The sequence below is a fragment of the Ambystoma mexicanum genome, chromosome 1q (genome assembly GCF_040938575.1).
Source record: "Ambystoma mexicanum isolate Mex_15411 chromosome 1q, UKY_AmexF1_1, whole genome shotgun sequence".
In the NCBI taxonomy this organism is placed as follows: Eukaryota; Metazoa; Chordata; class Amphibia; order Caudata; family Ambystomatidae; genus Ambystoma; species Ambystoma mexicanum.
The window spans coordinates 1,547,430,240-1,547,449,357 of NC_090922.1; the positions used below are offsets into that span (position 1 = coordinate 1,547,430,240).

Genomic DNA, 19,118 nt, shown 5'->3' on the forward strand with positions numbered 1-19,118 from the left:
CTATATAGATTGTCAATTCATCTGTAAAAGGAACTAAGCTCATCACCCCAGAGAATCCCTGCGCATTCATGTCAGTGATATGATATGGCATTTATAACACGCCTATACAAATGCCTGACATCCCTCACGGACACAGGAACGAGTTGCTCCAGTGCCCACAAGAAATTAGAATGTCTTACCTCCTATATTCACCTTGACCCTTGGTTCCTCTTGGGGGTCCGCCGGTGTCACTGATCGTACTGAACACATCAGGTTGCTCTGTGGGTGGTCCTATTGTGGATATAAATTCATCCCTGTATATTTCCTCCTACCATGGTCACACTCCCTAGTCTGAGTGTGGGTGCTTGTGGGGCTCCTACATTCATATTCCATTGTGCTACCATGGCCTGTTATGTCTGTGCTTGCTGGGTTTGTATCTGTTTTATTTGCATGGGCACTTGCTGGGGTTGTGCTTGTGGCGATTGCATGGGGTTGTCCTTGTGGCGATTGCATTTGTAATGGGGCTTGCTGTGTCTGCTGTGATTGTGGCGCACATGTCTGAGTCTACTTGTGATCTTGGGCACAATACTCTTGTGATTCTGCACTGAATTGTGGAACATAGCCCATGACCCCTCTTGGAGTTTTCCAATTTTGCTGCATGCCCCCTCTACTTCTACATGCTCTGCACTGGCTGATTTCTGCAACCATTCCTTCACCACTGGAGTCTTCCCCCTCCCCCCTGAAGCACTCCCTTGCGCACCCTTTCCTTAAGAAACCCTCTGCCGACCCTTCCTGCCCGGCCAACTATCGCATATCTCCATCACTCCCTTCCAAGGCAAACTCCCAGAAAAGCTGGCCATCTCCCAGCTTAATCTTCACACTGAATCTGTTGGTTGTCTCCATGACCATCAGTCTGGTTTCAGAGCTGCCAGAAACACGGAAACTGCTCTCCTGAACACCCGTGAAGACCTGCTCTCCAACCTTGATTCCAACACCCCCTGTGTCCTCATCTTACTTGATCTCTCTTCTGCCTTTGACACGGTCAACTATGCCATCCTGCTCAACCGTCTCCGTGACACCCTGGGTATCACCGATCAGGCCCTGGCTTGGCTGACCTCCTTCCTCTCTGATCGACCCTCCGAGGTCCAACTTGGGTCCTTCCTCTCTTCTATCCCTAAAACCTGTGGTGTTCCCCAGGGATCTAAGCTCTCTCCATGGCTGTTAAACCAATACCTGGCCCTTCTTGCCCACCACATTGCTGCTCTCTGACCCAACTTTCAGTGCTATGTGGAGGACACGCCACTCATTTTCAGGCTCCCTCCTGCCACCTCTTCTCCTTCTCTCATCTCTGAATGTCTGTCCGCCATCCAGGAGTGGTGCGCCACCAATGATCTCTGCCTTAATGCCAGTAAGACCGAGTTTCTCCTCATTGGCACACCTGCTCCCTCCATTTCTTTCACTCTCTGTCCAGCCTCTCTGGGCTCTGTTCCTGCTCCCAACTGTGAGGATAAAAATCTCGGGGTCATCTTCGACTCCACACTTTCCTTTTCTCCTCATATCTCTGATGTCTCAAAGAAGACACACTACCAGCTGCACCTCCTCAGAGGTATTCTTCCTTTCATCTCCTTCCCCAGAAGCTCACTGTCTCCAGAGCTCTGGTTCTCTCTAGGCTGGACTACTGCAACAGCCTCTTTCTAAATCTGCCTGCTTCTACTCTCTGCACTCTGCAGCTCATCCAAAACAGGACTGCGGGCCTTGTCCTTGCCCTCAAGCCCGGGGATCGTATCTCTCCAGGACTGAAATCTCTGCACTGGCTCCCAGAGCGGCGAGGATTAAGTTCAAAACCCTCTGCATTGTCCACAGGGCCTTCTGGGGTCTGGGGCCTCAATACCTTCAACTCTCCCTTCCTAAATATCTTCCTTCTCGAGCTCTTAGCTCATCCGCCTCCAACTCCCTCAGGGTTTGGCGCTTCTCCAAGCAGAGTGTTGGTGGTAGATCACTTTATTCTGCAGGGGCCTCCCCCTGGTACAGCCTTCCTGCCACTCTGAAACTTGAGGAGAACCATCTCTGGTTCTGGAAGCACCTCAGGACCTTCCTCTTTGCTTCTGCTTTCTCTCCTCCTCTCCCCTTCTGATCTCATGGCTGATTCTGAAACTGCTCTGGTCATCTGCATACCCTCTGATCTCTGGCCCAGGTCCGCTCCCTGCCAGTTGCACACCGGCTCTCCCTCTCCTGGCAACCCTTACACTCAGGGACTGTTTCTGTGTCCCTACAGCCCCTACTAGAACTTGACACCCGATGTCTGCACTTACCCTTGCACTTGCCACCAGCTGGCCACACATGTATTTATTATTTATTTATTGTCTTTATTTATTTTACTGTTATCCCATGTACTGCACTGCCCCTCCACTTCCCCCCCGCCCTTTTCCCCCTCCCCTGAACTTGTGCGATCTGAATTTCACCTGGCCTACTAGGGCTGCTGTCTCTGTCTTCCCTCTGTTTCCCCTCCCCTTCTTTGCCTCGTTGAGTCTTGAAACACTTGTGTATATGCGCGTTATAAATGCCATATCATATCATACATGTTTTGGCTATATGTCCTATTCTTCCGCAATTCCAACATTGTTGCATCTGTCCACCATTAAATCCTCCTCTTCCCTAAGATTCCTGAAATTAACCTCGTCCCCCTCTAGGTTCATTCCCTTTTCCTCTTGGCCAAAAATGATACCCACTCTGATCCATAGGATACACTACCGTGTTTTGCTGTGCTGGTCGCATCTCTTGTGTCACACACATTCACTATTCGTCATTACCGCTCCCTCTATGGCTATTTTTGACAACTTTTTCTGAACTAACTTCGCCTTCTCCTGGAACCTACTCTCGGCTCTTCTTCTCCTGTAACAATCGTCAATGGTGCACAATAGTCCGTTGTATTTCTGGCTATGGCTTCTCCTCCATCCCTACCTGTTTCTTCATTTGCCGTTTCACTGGCTTGGGCAGTCCTTGACACAAAATGTGGTAAAATAATACCATTGTTTTGTCCCAAGCCTCTCTCGTCTGAAGACCCCATCACTCTTAAATGTCTTGAATAAAAGCAACAGGGTCTTCATCATCCCTCATTTTCTAGTCATAATCGCACCCATATCTGATGTATCGGATTATTGTATATCTGCTTGGCAATTATTAAATGGCGCTCCATTGTGTGTCGTGTTTTGTGCAGTCACACCTGCGTATCCTGCTTGCTTCCGAATGTCAGCTCTCTCTCCAAATATGTCTGCTAGCAGACCTTTTATGTCACCTGTGGCTAACATCATCCCTGATCTAATATCTCTAGCTCATAAATCCATTTCCCACACCGGAAGTTAAATTCTAATTTACATTTTATTTTGTCCTTATACATTTCTGGCCACAGAATGTATTGTGGTCGTCCTTCCCCTTTCTCTAATAATGGGAATATTGATAAACGTGATCCATATCCATTCCCACCTACGCTTCTCATCTTCCAGCGGGGCTCGTCTCGCCCATTTGTCTCTGTCCTGGTAGTGCACCTAAGCTGCTTACATAAGGCGGGGATGCATCCACTGCACTGCACGATTGAGCTTGTGGTGACTCAGTGTATGGTGTCAATTCTGGGTTTTTTCTTTAGGGTCCTCTCGATTTGCCCATTTTATCCCTTTTTCTACACTCGATCCTTTTGAAAACCCACATACGCTCTTTCATTTTCTTCCTGTTCTTTGTCTGACATTATTATGCTGCAGCTTGTATGACTGTTATAATCAAGATCTAGTCTACTTAAAGATAACGTTCTGTGCCCGTCTGTTTTGACGTCATCTGACCTACCACCTGTTTCCCTTGATAGAGATCCTTCTACATTCTCTTGGATTTTTATTGACATTATTATGCTGCAGCTTGTATGACTGTTATAATCAAGATCTAGTCTACTTAAAGATAACGTTCTGTGCCCGTCTGTTTTGACGTCATCTGACCTACCACCTGTTTCCCTTGATAGAGATCCTTCTACATTCTCTTGGATTTTTACCCTTCTTTATTTCTCATTTGCCTGTATAAATCCCCAGTCCTTTTACCTATGTCCACTGCCTCATGTTCGTCAGCCCATGTTCGTATTCATATTCTCGGTATCCCGTGCAGCTCCCTGCGGGGCTGTTGTGACCCTCTCTCTTCCTCAAATCGTTCTTGTGCTTTGATCGACACTATACTCCTAAGAAATAGATAATCTAGCTTGTCATCTATCTTGTCATCCTTGAATCACCTAATTCTGTTCATTTATTCTTCTTTTTCTCCTCTCTCTCAAGTCTTCTTCCTCTTGCTGTCTTTGCAACATATGTACTTTCAGTCTCTAAGCTTCTATCTCCTCTCGTTTCTTCTCTTGTAGCCTCTCCTTTTCTTTCCTTACCTCGTACCTTCTTAGTTCTTCCTTTCGCTTTCTCTTTTTCATTCTCTTCCTTGTATGCTCTCTCGGATTCTTTCTTTTCCCACTCTTCGCTTTCTTCTCTTTCTCGAACCCCATTAATGCCCTTATCATCTAGCTTAAGTAATACCTGTCCTCCCATCCATTTCTTATGTACTATTGTTATTCCCTTAGCCGTGTCCTTTATTTCTATCGGTCTCCTTGCCTCTGCCTCTATCTTCATCTGTCTAGCCTGCTTGTCCTTTCTCTCATTTACTTTCATTGTGTGTCGATATATATTTGCGTTCTCTACTTTTCCTTTCTTTCGCATTGTCCTCACTGTTAAAAGCGGGGGCTCATATGTCCGATTACCATACCCTGCTGCTGCTTTCAATTCCTTTAAAGAATACAATCGCTGCTCCTCAGTATCAACTGTGAGGAACTCATGGTGGCAACAAGTAAGACAGACACAAGTGATCACAGTTCAAGGGTGTTTATGGAACAATGACTGCTGTATGCTGGTAGGAAAAATGCCTAATCTAATCCTAAATCTAAGATGGGAGCAAGCGTCAACCATCAAATGAAAAATAAGGCAGTCCTTGTGGTGTTGTGTCAAAATAAAAAAGGGCCTATACTAAGAAACATTTTGCCAAGCCTTAGAACTAATAAAAAAATGGGTGTGGGATAGTTCTCAAGAAAAGAAAGAAGAGTTCTGAAATAATATGTCAGGATGCAGTAGCCTGGGTCTCCCTTCCCCAAGTTTTTGACACAGGGTAAGATGGGAGCTTGGAGAAAGTACAGTCTTGGGCTTCTCTAGCATGACACAACAGGTCTAATGGCAGCTCTCGGGACCGTCGATGGCCGAGTCTTATTTCCTTTTAAAATGTCTCTTTCCTTCGGGGCCTTACTCGTTCAACTAATCAAAAACAAAAGTTCTTTTGATAAATAAAAGTTCCTTTCCAAGATTCACTGGGTGATGGGTACACCCCTCGGTCCCCCACTTCTGGGCGCTGAACCTTCTCTATTGTTTACCACATTGTTGCGTATCAGTTCCTTTCTCCTGAACACAGGGCGAGAGCTTCACCCAAGGATCTCCCTCTGCTGGGCCCGGACCCCTCTTCACTGTTAGTACTTGGGTGATGTCTTCACCCCTGGATCTCCCTCTGCTGGGCCCGGACCCCTCTTCACTGTTAGTACTTGGGTGATGTCTTCACCCCTGGATCTCCCTCTGCTGGGACCGGACCCCTCTTCACTGTTAGTACTTGGGTGATGTCTTCACCCCTGGATCTCCCTCTGCTGGGCCCGGACCCCTCTTCACTGTTAGTACTTGGGTGATGTCTTCACCCCTGGATCTCCCTCTGCTGGGACCGGACCCCTCTTCACTGTTAGTACTTGGGTGATGTCTTCACCCCTGGATCTCCCTCTGTCGGGGTCACTCTTGCCATTTCTTAACTTTTACTTTCACTTTTCTTCAGGGTTACAACTTTCATCCTTGGATCACCCTCTGCGGGGCTCTCGATTCTTAGCATCCCTTCACATGGTTTACTGTGGCTCTCGATCACAGTGATAGTGGCTCGCCCCTGGGTTCCCCTCTTCTGGGTGCTGACCCCTCTTTACTTTCAATGTTATCTTTTAACACAGTTCAATGTTTGCGGGATTCACTTCCCTTGCTTTCACAGTGCTTGGAGAGCAAAATCTTTCGATTGTACAGGGATTTTGCTTGACCCTCTGTATGACCACTTTGACCTATTCCGCTGGCTCGCCTATGGCCTTCTGGTATCCGTAGTTTCTCTCATATGGGGCTCGGCGAGAGTCTCTCGAGTTAGCACCCACTTGGTGCCGGTTTCTCTCTGCAGCTGGTTTCCCCTTCAATAGTTATTACAGTTCTTCACAAAATTCATTAAACTTGGTTCAACACAGCCCAGTTCTTATCGATTCACCCCTCGACTCACCGGCTGAGATGGACCGCTTGGCTTTTGGCTTTCCTGGAGTCAAGGCCGGTACCACATGCATGGGAGCTACCCTCAGTCCTGCTTATCGGCATAGGTTTGCCCCGTGTACCGTTCACATCTCCTGCAATACACTTGTGCTATTGTTCATGGTTTTAAGCTCTCCTTCATGAACTATCTGCGGGTCTGGGTTGAAAAGGGCAAGGTCACTTCTATCCTTGCTACCCTCTCGATTGCTGCCACCTTTTTCCTTCGTTTGAACTGCCACACCTGCGTAGCTGTGTTGTCTGCCTTACTTACATTGCTCGTATTGTGCTCTTTTGCTCCACCTTTTATCCCTATGGGGAAAGGAAAGAGCTGTCAGGTGTTTGTGATGCTGATTAATTGCCTGGCTTTGCCTGATCCTTGTGTCGGGACATGCCAGGTAAACAGGTGCATTCCAAGTCTGTTGACTGTTACATTGTGAGGAAGTGTTCAGGATGCAAAAGGAGGGGAGTAGAGTTTCTGAGTGTCCTACAGGGTATGATGGAGAAAAAAAGGTATTGTTGGATTGTCCTACGGGATATGATGGGGAAGGTTTGCGAAATGGATGAACATGACCTGGATGGAGAACAGAACATAAGGGATTGTGGGAATCTTAGTGAGTTGTCAAGGCAGCCTGGGAGCTCGGTAAGTGACAATCAGAGGAACGTGATTGGTAGGCTTCTTGAAGCAGGCAGGAATAACTGGGATTGTGAAATAAACCAGGGGGATTATGGGAACGGTAGTGCCCTGAGTAGAGTGGGTGTTCGGGACAGAGTAACTAGAAGAATGTGGAAAAGAATGCCCAAGAGTATTCGGGTAGGGGACAAACAAACTGGGATTCTGGGATGGATAATCTTTGGAGGCAAGGAGGTTTGAAATCTTAGGGGATTGTTTCTGTACGGTGGGGTCATTGGATCTAGATGGAAGAGATTTAATGGGAGAAGGTGAGGCTGATGTGTTATAGCCTATAAAGGTTTCAGAGATTTTATTTGTCTCGCCTTCTTCGTTGGCATAGCACTGCGTCTCTCCTAGGGCGTTCCCCCGAGCATACCTCAGGCTCCTCTATCCAGGTGATCCTCCCTCACTCGTCCGCCACCAGGGTTGGAATCTGAGAGTGCCAGCCCTCCCTTGGCCACCTGAATAAGGGTTTGCCGAGGTTTACGTGGGAGAACACCCTCAGGTTTCTCACACTACACTCTTGTGTTCAGAAGGGGAAAAGGGAGCCAAAGACGTTTTATCCTCCCCTTTATGCTGACTAAGCATCCACTCCTTCTCAGCTGGATCTTCTTTCTCGCTCTGATGCATCTTCCACAACTCTTAAACGGCCAAACGTTTCTGTAGCTTCTTCCCGTTATATGTAGCAGGCAAATACGTTGCTACATGTCTCAATACTGTTTTTGACAACAAACCCTCTTGAGTCCATGGCATGAGTGTTTTATTGGCCGTGCCTCAGATCCACTCCACGTGATACTGCCTTATCTTAGATGTATATTTTGGCAATGTCCTGCATAAGTGTAGAAGAGGAGTGGTTCCCAAAGTCAATCTCGACGGTCAATACATACCCAGCCATTTATTCTTTTCTTTATTTTATCAATTTGTGCAGGCACCATCAACCGCTGCTTATTATCTGAACATCAAAACATTTTTTAACCACTTTTAAACGTCTCTGTGAGGATGACCGTTTCTGTTTCTTCATTTACACTTTATATCAATTTTTGCTCGCATGGTTTTATTATTGATATTTTAAGAATCTTGTCATTATTTGTCTCCTTTGATTTTTATCTTCCTGATTGACGTCAATCTCCTGATTTAAAAAACCTAATAATCACTTTAATTATTTACTATTGTCCTCTATCTCTTAGTCTAAACACAATTATAGTTTTATAGTGATATTTTTATAACCCCATACACGTGCACCTTTTTACGCCTTCCTTTACTATCTTTAGTACATTTATCTCATCTACTTTTTTACCCCATCTTGGAGTTTGATAGACACTCTTTTTTGGCCTTGCGTCAGGAAACCTTAGTACCCCTACTTGGAGTTTATAGTACATACCCTTCCACCCCTTCAACTTACATCCGTGGCTCAGCTCGAGTCCCTCAGCATTGAATCTTCCCCAATCCATCAGTTCACCATCAGTCTGCGGGGCACCAGCGGGGGCCGGACAAGCATTTCATCAAAGTGGTACCTGCCAACCGATTCTTCTCACACATGTGTATTTGCACACCAATCTCCACAGGAAGTTCCACGGTCTTCTTGCTAATGGCAGAAGCAGGCAAAAGTCTGAGAGTCGGATTCTGGCACTAGGTCAATTAGACCAGAACCATACGCACTGCTACCAAAATGTGTTCTTAGCACCTTGAAGCATCTCTTTTGCTTTATGGAATTAACAATAACGTTCTCAGACCCAAAGAACCGGACAGACTCAAATAATATCGCAAAGTATTACATTATTGTTAACATAGAATAAAGTTGGGCAATCTGGCGAACGGGCTGAAGTTCACACACTCACAACTAAAATGTATTACACAAAGGTCTTATACCTCGATATGCCTCATTGATGACATCACCCTACGTGGCAAACTATATAACCTATTGAAGGGAGGTATTGGTTAAGGGAACATAGCTACCTATTGTATACATAAGTTTTAACGACACCATTGGCTGCCCTTATCTGTTAGGCACGTCTCGAGCCACCTCTAAATACAGATAATACTGATTATAGTGGAACAATGGCAACGGGTTGGCCTATGCAACACTGTAATGCATGTTGTTTCATAGACCCTCTGGTTGGTTGGCATGCTGCCCCAACCTTGGACTTTCGGCTCGTTAACAGCACGTGAGCCAAATGGACCCCCAGGTGCTTAGAGTAACATCAGACTATTGCCCACTTTTCCCAGTTAGTCCATGGTCTCATCAGTCCAGCCCTAAGCCAAGATGTCTAGTTTTTAGTTGAACCTGCAGCCTGTTTTCTGTTCTAGGACATTTAAGGAAGTGTAGACTAGGGATGTAACGGTATTACGGTATACCGTTAAAGATACCGTGAACCACTTAATTGAACAATAATAACCGTCACATTGTTTATACCGGTATACCGTTCATACCATTGCTTTTCAATCTGATTTGGAAAGGCTGCAGTAAGCAAGTGCTGCGTAGTCTTGGTCTTGCACTGTTGGATGTGCCGTCTGCCAAGTAGTTTCAGTTGCAGCAGTTTTTAATGCCATTCCATAAACCACACGTGCCTGACACAAAATCAATATGTTAGCAATAGGAAGAATAGATACAGTGTCAAGAAGGAAAAGGGTTTACTTTGGGTTGGAGACTTTGGGGTTTATATATTTATAATGGATAATGTTTTCTAAACATATGAAAATGGGGATTTCCCTGGTTCTATCATTGAATGTACATATAAGTCACACTGCGAAATGTACTCATCTCTGTGGGTATTCCTTGTTGCCATACCAAAGGTTAAGATGTCTGTGATTACTGAACACCTTTTGGCCCGCAAGTAAACTAAAGGCTGTAACGTAAAGAGAGTGCGTGTGTACGTGTATGCGCACAAGCGTATACTACCATCAGACTCCATTGATCTGTGACATGCAGGTTATCGAGATGGCAACATGTTCATCTTCACCAGTAGCCAGTGGGGGAGCTAAAAGCCTAAATGACCACTTAAGAAAAGCTATTCAGATTGCTTTGCCAGTCGCAGCAGGGCTCGCCCCCCACCCCCCTCCTCTCCACACGTGTGTTTGTGTTTGGTGGAATCAAGGGGTGGCATTTCAGTGGAAAGTATGTTGAAAAGCCCAATTCTGCCACTGGGTGCCTGGTTTTGTTTGTGATGATAAATCTGACAATTTATGACCTTTTAGAAAATATTTGTTAAGATTAGTTAACTCCACCTGCTATACTGCGATAACCATGATATACCGTCATTTGGCAAGAAGGTTATTGTACCGTCATAAAACTAATACCGTGACACCCCTAGTGTAGACACACCACTATCGTCATCCGAAGCTTAATGAATAGCCCTTGTTTTCGACTTCTGAATCACTTGTGAGGAGACCGCAAATTTCTCAATTTCGACCTTTTCTTTACTGCTATTTGATTTAATTATACTGGGTTTCATTACTTCTCTTGGCCTCTGGAGACATACTCGCTCCTCCTTGTGTAGGCTTTGTGCATTTGTAATTATCCAATACTTGGTTCTTGCAGATGTTTTCTTCTTTCCTTAATCTAAGCAAAATATGTTTTATGTACATGGCTTAACCTTTTGACTCCCCTTGCGCCTTGTAATTATTTCTTGAAATAACATCCTTGATCCCCAGCCAAATAGACTCCTCTTTATTCCTCACACAAAGCTGTTTATCCACCTTCTCTTGACTCTGCAGCCCTGGTCTGCCTCTCAAGTAGCTTGATTGGTTTTAATCCGACACGACATCCATCTTTTCAGTATGGCCGTCCTAGCCACATTGTTTTCCTCTGCAGCAAGTTTCTATGTATATAGATTCATTAACTGTCTCAATCTTTGATTACATGTTTTTCTTGTTACTTCAGTTAAATCTTTGTTCTTGTGTGTTTATATTGTATCAGTGCGTCTTCATATATGTCCTTCATGACGTCATTCGGCCCTCGTCAGATTTCACTTATCGCTCCATGATGTCCAATGCTGTGTGCAGACATGCTTCCACCATTTCAGTGCGAGGGTACTTTGGGTAGGGTTGCCGAGTGCATATCATGTCTCATACACTCGATGTGATATTGGGGTGATACCTGGTGTCCCACATAGGGCTCTTCTGTTGTTCCAACATGACAGGGGACAGGGGTGAAGGGTGGGAGCCAGGGATGACATGTCTACCTGCTCCTCTACACCTCCCCTCTCTAAATAAGAGACTCCTCCATGAGCAGGGACACTCATTCTGCCGTAGATCTCCAATGCAGCATAATGCTACATGGTCTGAAAGTCACAATAATTTATGGCTACACATGGGGCTTCTCCTGAAGTGGAGTCCTCGACGTGAGTACCATCGATCTACATTATAGCGGCACACAGTTGACGCTCTGGCTAGATTCTCTCTCCCTCTGTACTTCTGTTTCTCTCTTTTTCTCTTTCTTCCCCCTCCTGCCCCCTCCCATGGGGTCTGCCATGAACTCAGCACTCTCAAACTGCCACCATCCACCAGAGAGAATATTTGAAAGTGGAGGTCGTGGTAGGGCTCGCCCAGGGCGGACACACTTGCTTGCCCTTTCAAAGCTAAGCAAGCCATTGCTACCTATGTCACAATCCTATTCATCTAAGCAGGTCACCTGATTTATGCATGATTGCGGCTCTGATGTCCTTCTGCAGAGCCAGCCTCCTAAATATGTGTGAAAATTGTGAAGTTGTGCTTTTAGTAAAGGTTTTAGATTCCACAGGCATAATTTGCCCACCTAGAAGGAATACTGCGACCAGCTTAATAACTATTTCTCGGAGATAGTTACTCGGAGAAATCTTTATGCAGCCGAGGATCCCATAAAGAGGTGCATGAAGGTGCTGTGAGACTTGCCATGCCTCATTGCCATGCCTCATTGCCATGCCAGCCGTATATCCATGCACCTCCTTTTTCCTCATGTTGAGCTGTTCATCATGAGCAGATGTGTGACTGCAAAGTGCACACAGGTCTTAAATTGATCCTCCACACTCCTCTAGAGTTGGTTAGGATTAAGACAACAGAAGCAACACATTTTAATTTGTGCAAACTCTGAAATTGTGCTTTCACTAAACATGGTTTAGTATAAGCACAGTTTCACAATTTGCAAACACAATTTAAATCATTTAAATAAATCCTTGCTTGAGTCCCGTTGAGCCGGCTTGACTCTCCTCTAGTGAGGATTCATTTAAAGGATTTAAATTGTGTGTCCAAATTGTGAAATTGTGCTTTTATCAAAAGCACAATTTCACAATATGCATACCCATAGGAGGTTCCTCTCAAATAGCCCGCATATGTCGCATCATTTGCCCACAAAGAGGTCCCCCTGCGACTGTCTTGATAAAGACCTCATCTCTCTGAGATAGCCCCACACAGATGAATCTTTATCAAGCCCGTCGTAACTGAACTTCCCATGAAGAGGTACATGACCACATCCTGCCACTAACATGTCAGAGTCCCACAATATAGTCAAGTGCCTCTTTACTTGTCATGAGGACCTATTCATCGTGAGCAGATGCATGAACAGTGGAGACTGTCCATGTCCTCAATGTGCTCAGTAACCTCCTGCTCCCCAACTCCATCCCGTTCCACTCCTGCACTCCACATCCCATTTCCTGCACACACTTTCTCTGTAGGATACCAAGCTTCCCTTCTCTCATCCAGCCTTCCTTCTTCGACTCGTTCGCCATTCCAGTAAGACTGCCCCTTTTGTCATCGCTAGGGAAAGCCTAAGGAACCTTATAGGCAGTGCTGGTATTGCTTCATTGCATCAACATTTCTTTTTGAGAAAAAGTGCTTGCGATTTATATTCAGAATATTTGGGATATTAATCAGTACAGTTATGAAAAGGCACATCAGCAGCACTGGTAAAGTTTGATATTCGTTGCTTGTTGTTGTTTCAATAAAAAGTGTTTATCTCACAAGTCTGTGGGTCAAGTGCATTTCTCCTAGGTCGAGTAGATAAAAATGACTCCACATGCAGGGCTAGTGGGATTTTAAAGAATGTTCAAGCCTTGTTTGAATCTTAATGGGGTTAGAGGAATAATTTAAAAGGACAACCTTTAGGTCTTTCCCACAGGACAAATGGGGTAACACCCTAAAACTCCCTTTGTTCTGTTTTTATCTCTGCCATTTGTCTTCTGTCTTACTTCTACTCGTGCTCCTCTAGCACTTCCTCACATCTATCAATCGCTCTCCTGGCTTTTGACTCCTGTCTTCTCCTTCACCATAAATGTACTCATGGCTTTGCTCTATATTATCTTTCCTCGTTAGTCACTCTGTATTCTCCTTCGCTTGCTCCTCATTCCTAATCTCTGCACCTCCTATCTGTGCTCAGTCACCTTGAGCCCTTTCTTGATTTTGCTCTTAGGCGTGTCTCACCTGCAAGCACTGTACTCTCTTCCGCTATCCATTCATTCCTCTCCTTTCCTTAATCCCCTGTGGACCTGGTTAAAATCTAATTTATTGTCACTTATTTCTAACGACTCATTAACTGCTTGTTATTTTCTTCTTCTACTGATTGCATGTCTTTAGTCATCTTACTGCGTGCTTTTTTGTGCCCTTTTGGTGTGTATTATGTTTAGTGCTTTCAGAAAGCACTTCATAAATATCAATAAATCCAAAATACTCATATTTTCAAGGTGGACCCTACTTCTGGGCTTTGGTGGTGTTCCGTGAGGCCTACATCGGATTTACTGAGTCTTTTTACCGCTGGGCAGGAAAATGGGATGAGGTGCAAATTAACTGTCCAATGGTTCACTCCTCAATGAGCAGAGGCCGCAAGGCGTAGGAAGACCAACGCGCTCTCTTTGCCAATAACACAGTAAAAGTGACATGTGAGGGGGAAATGCATCTTACTGTCTGGAGATAAGACAGGTGCTGTGCCATTGATGGGTTCATATCCACCTAACGTCAGTGTGCCTAAAAGCACACACTCCCCAGGCCTCTGGAAAGAACACTTGCCTAAAATCTGCTCTCAATTATAACAGATTGATACCATGTAATTGGCAGTTATCTGGTGACAGCACTCGCTGCAGCACCTCTCGGTAAACGTTCCACAAACCGACGCAACACAGAGTGCTCCACATCCACAGAGTCTTAATGCCAGCCGTGCTGTCCATCATCTAAATGAAGGGGACTAAAGGAAACCAAAAGTATTCCTCTCAATGCAAGCACATTGCGACAGGGTCAGAGAAGAGCAAAGACCCTTCTTAACCTAAGGTAGACGGCATTACTATAACCTAACCTGCCCCATAGGCGGAGAGTGGGTATTGAGAGTGAACACAGTCCCTGGCTCTCCACAGTGTGGGATGTGGTGTGAAAGCATTGGTATTACTGCCCCTTCCACAATGCCAACAACGCACGGCAGAGGTCTTCTCTCTGCCCATCAGCTGTCACCAAGTCACTGCTGCAGAATAAGGCGGAGCGGGAAATGGCAGGATCCCACCTCGCATTCACACATCCATGTCCCATTCTGCCCCATTGAAAGTGGCTTTTAGTTGCTGCAAAACCAAGTGTTTTTCTGTGAGATGCGACGTGTCTGCCTCTTTTCCTGGAAAGTCAGAGGGTGCAATCATTAATCATTTGGCTTTGCCTTCATTGTCAAGAATAATCTTCATTACTCCTAGATCTATTCTTCCTCATTGAAGCATTCACATCCACCTCTCCTAACTTGAAGAAGACATATACCCCATACTTTCTTGCATACAGTGTCTTTCATGGGGGTCTTATATGCCGGGTGACAGGGACAGGGGAATACAATGGACACAATAAACACAACATTGAGAATAGACTCCAGCAGGAAGGTGGTCACCTTGTATGTTATGTCCTGTGATGTGGAAGAGTAGGATTAGGAGAAGTGAAGATTACTGGTAAGATATTGGTGCACTTCCTGCTGAGTTTACATTGACATGAAATAATATCTTAAACCTCTGTTTCTTTCAACAGAGAGTAGAGCCATCGCCGAAACAGAGGATTTGGACGTGAACATGAAACGATGAGATATGCTGAGGAATAAGGGACGCACTGCAGAAGAAGGGCACTGCCATTCCAGTGAACCTTTACTGAAAGTACCATCCTCTTGGGAGAGCCCAATGCCCGGCACATCTATGAGGATCCATACCTAGTGAAAGGCATTTGTAATTTACTCACAGGTCCAGTCCAATCAAATAGGTGAGAGGATAGCTCAGAAGCAACAGGTTTGTCTTGGAAGCAGGAAATGCTGAGCAACACTGGTTCGAATCCTGGCCTCATGCTTACACCGGTCTCTGGTATTAAGCGTGCAATAAAAGATTAAATAATTAATCTCACATGGCTGAAAAACCCTTTAAGTGTACAGAGTGTAAGAAAAGTTACACACGGATCCAAAAACTGCGCAAGCATCAGAGGATCCATACTGGGGAAAATCTCTACAAGTGCACAGAGTGCAATAAAAGCTTCACTGATTCAACAGAGCTGAGCATTCATCATAGAGTCCATACCGGAGAAAAGCCCTACGATTGCACAGAGTGCAACAAAAGGTTCATTTGTTCCTCGGCTCTGAGCATCCACCAAAGGACCCACACTGGAGGAAAACCCCACAAGTGCACAGAGTGCAAGAGAAGCTTTAGTTCATCCTCAACCCTGAGAAGCCATCTCATGATCCACACTGGAGAGAAGCCCTACAAGTGCACAGAGTGCAAGAAAAGCTTCAGTCAATCCTCAAACCTGAGAAGCCATCTCATGATCCACACTGGAGAGAAGCCCTACAAGTGCACAGAGTGCAAGAAAAGCTTCCATCGTTCATCAAACCTGAAAAGCCACCTCATGCTCCACACTGGAGAGAAGCCCTACAAGTGTACAGAGTGCAAAAAAAGCTTCACTGTGTCCACACACCTGAGAAGCCATCTCCGGATTCACACTGGAGAGAAGCCCTACCAGTGTACAGAATGCAAGAAAAGCTTCAGACATTCCTCAACCCTGAGAAGCCATCTCAGGATCCACACTGGAGAAAAGCCCTATGAGTCACAAAATGCAAGAAAAGCTTCAGACATTCCTCAACCCTGAGAAGCCATCTCATGATCCACACTGGAGAGAGTCCCTACAAGTGCACAGAGTGCAAGTAAAGCTTTGGTCAACCCTCAAACCTGAAAAGCCATCTCATGATCCACACTGGAGAGAAGCCCTACAAGTGCACCGAGTGCAAGAAAAGCTTCAGACATTCCTCAACCCTGAGAAGCCATCTCAGGATCCACACTGGAGAAAAGCCCTATGAGTCACAGAATGCAAGAAAAGGTTCAATCACTCCGCACACCTGAGAAGCCATCTCATGATCCACACTGGAGAGAGTCCCTACAAGTGCACAGAGTGCAAGAAAAGCTTTGGTCAATCCTCAAACCTGAAAAGCCATCTCATGATCCACACTGGAGAGAGTCCCTACAAGTGCACCGAGTGCAAGAAAAGCTTCAGTCATTCCACGGCTCTAAGCAGCCATCGAAGGATCCACCCTGGGGGGAAACTCTGCGAGTGATATGATATGATGTTTTATTTATAGCACAACCATACACAAGTCTTTCAAAGCGCGACTGCACAGAGTTATATTAACTTTTGTTATGTTAAAGGTTCTTGTACCGCGCACTGTTGCCACCTGTGTGGTCTCTTGGCACTCTGGTGAATCCTCAATGCAAGGGGGTGGCAGGGTTTGTTAGATTGAGTGGGAAAAGAGCGAGAGAGCTTTGTGCTGTTGGTAGCTTCAGTTCTGAGAAACTGGACTCTGAGCATCGATGTGTTTTCGGTTGGTAGCAGTCAAATGCTGTTGAGGTGTGATTGTTAGGTCTTGTGAAGTGGGTGTGCTTTGTGGTACCATAGCAGTATGGTTGTGTTTATTTCAGAGTTTGCGGCTGCAGAATAGTGCATTTTCAATACGGCCTGGTCCTGGAAACCTGCTTCTTAACTTACAGACGCTGCCCATAAGGTATATAACCTATATAATCCTCAGACCTCGCACCCTTTTTGATGTAGCAGATGTATGCCCAGCGACTGCGTGCCACCCTGCTATCACACACAATACTAATCTCATCTGTGACTATAAATGATAAAACAGTGCCTATGAGATTTAGCAGAGCGATTGATAAATAACGCACCTAACAGATTGTAATGAAGAAGAAATCTAGAATCCACATGCTCGTGTCCTGTGATGTAGGTGCATTGTCTTTCAGCACCGTGTACACTTGCAAATGCGTTCCATGCTAAGATACTTATGTGTTGTGATGCAAAAGGCGCGGCAGGCTTATGGAGCCAAAGTAAAAAGAGCAAACCTGTAGCACGGTGACCATTGTATATATGAAGATTTAGCTCACAATATAATCAGAAGCTCCTCTTTAACTGTTTCAAATGAAGTCACGGAAAACATGTTCAAACCCCATCCTAATGGTTTACTTATAACTTCATTTATTGGAAAAGGCCACACTTGGAGAGTCAAAGGGCCTTCTATCCCTCCAGCAGCGCCGCACAAATATATCCTCTCATCCCTCCACTGGGCCCGCACGGAGTGTTCACCCTCATGCCCCCTGACACAAATGACCCCCATACCTCTCTCCCGATCAGTGATGCAAGACAAATGTATGGACATTTAACAAGTGAAATATATGCTTCTCCCCCCAACTGTCATGATGTTAAAGGTTGTTTTTTTATGAGTGTCTTTTATTGTATACTTTGAAGTAGTGTTTTGTTTAGAGAGCTAGTATCAATCACCTTATCCAGACCCACACGACAGTCACCTCGCGCTGACCAGCCCAGCTGATGCACGTGATGTCCACCTTCCGCCAAACAACTGTCCAATCATCTGGAGGCGGCGCCTATGGAGCTATACTGGATCGGAGGCTCCTCCAATGAAATGTAACTTTTGTACCTTATACAATTTCGTCACTAATGAGGCTGTAACCCTTTTTAATGCAATGACAGTGTAATGTTGGGCAGACTGCTCTCGGAGCTTGCAGAGTCCTCTGCTTGCTCAATTTTGATTCAGATAAACTTCACCTTTAACTTCACCCGCACTTGGTCTTGGTTTCATTCCCTCCTGGGGTGTGTCCATTATTTTCTCTCATGTGTTTTGGGGGACTTCTCACTTTCACCCTACCTGTGCAGGTGGTGGGGTTGCCTTTATTTTAGCTGAGTGGGTCCCTTCCTTTCTCATACCCATCCAGCCTTACTCTTCCTTTTGAGAGCCTGGTCTGCAAGGTGGTCATCTCTCCGTCCTCTTCTCCGACCATTGCCACTATCTACAGGCCACCTGGCTGTACCTCCCTGTTCCTCTCTGAATGGGCCTATTTCTGGCCTCACTCCTTACAACCACCTCTCAACTCCTTCTCTTGGGCGATTTCAATATCCATCTGAACTGCTCTATCATGGCATCCACTCTCTAACGTGACCTTTTCAATTCCCTCTCCCTATGGCATCCACTCTCTTCCATGGCCTTTGCACCTCGCTCTCCCTCTCCACCCTCCCTTCTGGTCCAACCCACTCGGCTGGACACATTCTTGATGCCCTCATCCACTTTGATCTTTCACTCTCCTCCCCACTGATCAACCCTCCTTCCTGGTGAAACCACTCTCTCCTCTCACCTGAGTCCTCTTGACCCTCTGACGGCACCTCCTCCAGCCCTGCCAAACTCGTAAACAAACATCCGTTTTATAAAACGGGTGGCAGATGCTGCCTTTCACATCCACCTTCATCCCTCCCTCTCCCCCACTGCAGATTCTAACTCTGCTCTCAGCAACCACCATCTGGCCACTACTAACATTCTGGACATTCTTGCCACTGTCGTGATGATGCACCTGAAACCTGCCTCTAAGCATATCATCTTGTACGACTCTGAACTTGCAGTCCCAAAACATAAGTGACGAGCTGCGGAACGGAAGTTGCAGACTTTTGGCTTACCCTCTTATAAACTGGCCTGTTGCCTGCTCCAAAGATAATACAAACTTTCCATCTGCGCCAAGAAACGAGCCCACATCCAGGTGCGCATGACTGGTGCATCCAACAACATGGCTGAACTCTTTAAAATCTGCATTGAACTAGCCAACCCTTCCGCAGTC

General features: G+C 45.6%; 1 pseudogene; it reads left to right on the forward strand.

The window, feature by feature from the left end:
• Nucleotides 1-18,071, forward strand: part of LOC138551854 (zinc finger protein 85-like) — a 43,099-nt pseudogene extending 25,028 nt beyond the window's left edge.
• Nucleotides 18,072-19,118: the final 1,047 nt, after the last annotated feature.